General features: G+C 50.5%; 1 long non-coding RNA gene across 1 annotated transcript; it reads right to left on the bottom strand.

Moving 5' to 3' along the window:
* Positions 1 to 11: 11 nt before the first annotated feature.
* Positions 12 to 608, bottom strand: LOC105460729. Its single transcript, XR_975868.1, has 3 exons — positions 496 to 608; positions 224 to 421; positions 12 to 150 (listed from the first exon to the last, which is right to left on the bottom strand). It is a non-coding gene; the product is annotated as an uncharacterized LOC105460729 (long non-coding RNA).
* Positions 609 to 616: the final 8 nt, after the last annotated feature.

Here is a 616-nt window from a genome sequence, read left to right as displayed (position 1 = left end):
TGCAAAGAAGCACCAGCGTCTAGAAGGAGGGTGCAGAGTTCACGCTGACTGTTCTCCGCGGCGATATGCAGAGCACTACGTCCGTAATTGTCAACGGCATCAACGGAAGCGCCTCGCGATAACAGCAGATCCGTTATCTCCGTCCGATTGCTGTTTAAACAAAAGAAAGGATACCGATATTTGTTTGACGTTACGGCAAATCCAGCAACGACTTCCAACTTACTCGTATGCCGCGAAATGTAATGGTGTATCTTCGTCCTCGTCAACCAAATGCAAAAAAGCACCAGCGTCCAGAAGGAGGGCGCAAAGTTCGCGCTGACCTTTCAGCGCGGCTATGTGCAGAGCACTACGTCTGACGTTGTTGACGACATCGACGACTGCGCCTCGCGATAACAGTAAATCCACTATCTCCGGCTGATTGCTGTTTAATTAAACGAGAGATTCCCAATGTTAGTTTGACGTTACGGCAGATCTAGGAAACGACTTCCAACGTACCCGTATGCCGCGCAATGTAAGGGTGTGTCTCCGTCCTTATCGACCAATTGCAAAGAAGCACCAGCGTTCAGAAGGAGGGTGCAGACATCGCGATAACCGTTCTTCGCGGCCACATGCAGAG

Source organism: Wasmannia auropunctata, unplaced genomic scaffold (assembly GCF_000956235.1).
Source record: "Wasmannia auropunctata unplaced genomic scaffold, wasmannia.A_1.0 LD316613.1, whole genome shotgun sequence".
Classification (NCBI taxonomy): domain Eukaryota; kingdom Metazoa; phylum Arthropoda; class Insecta; order Hymenoptera; family Formicidae; genus Wasmannia; species Wasmannia auropunctata.
The sequence above is the reverse complement of the archived record's forward strand: the minus strand, read 5'-3'. Positions and strand labels throughout refer to the sequence as shown.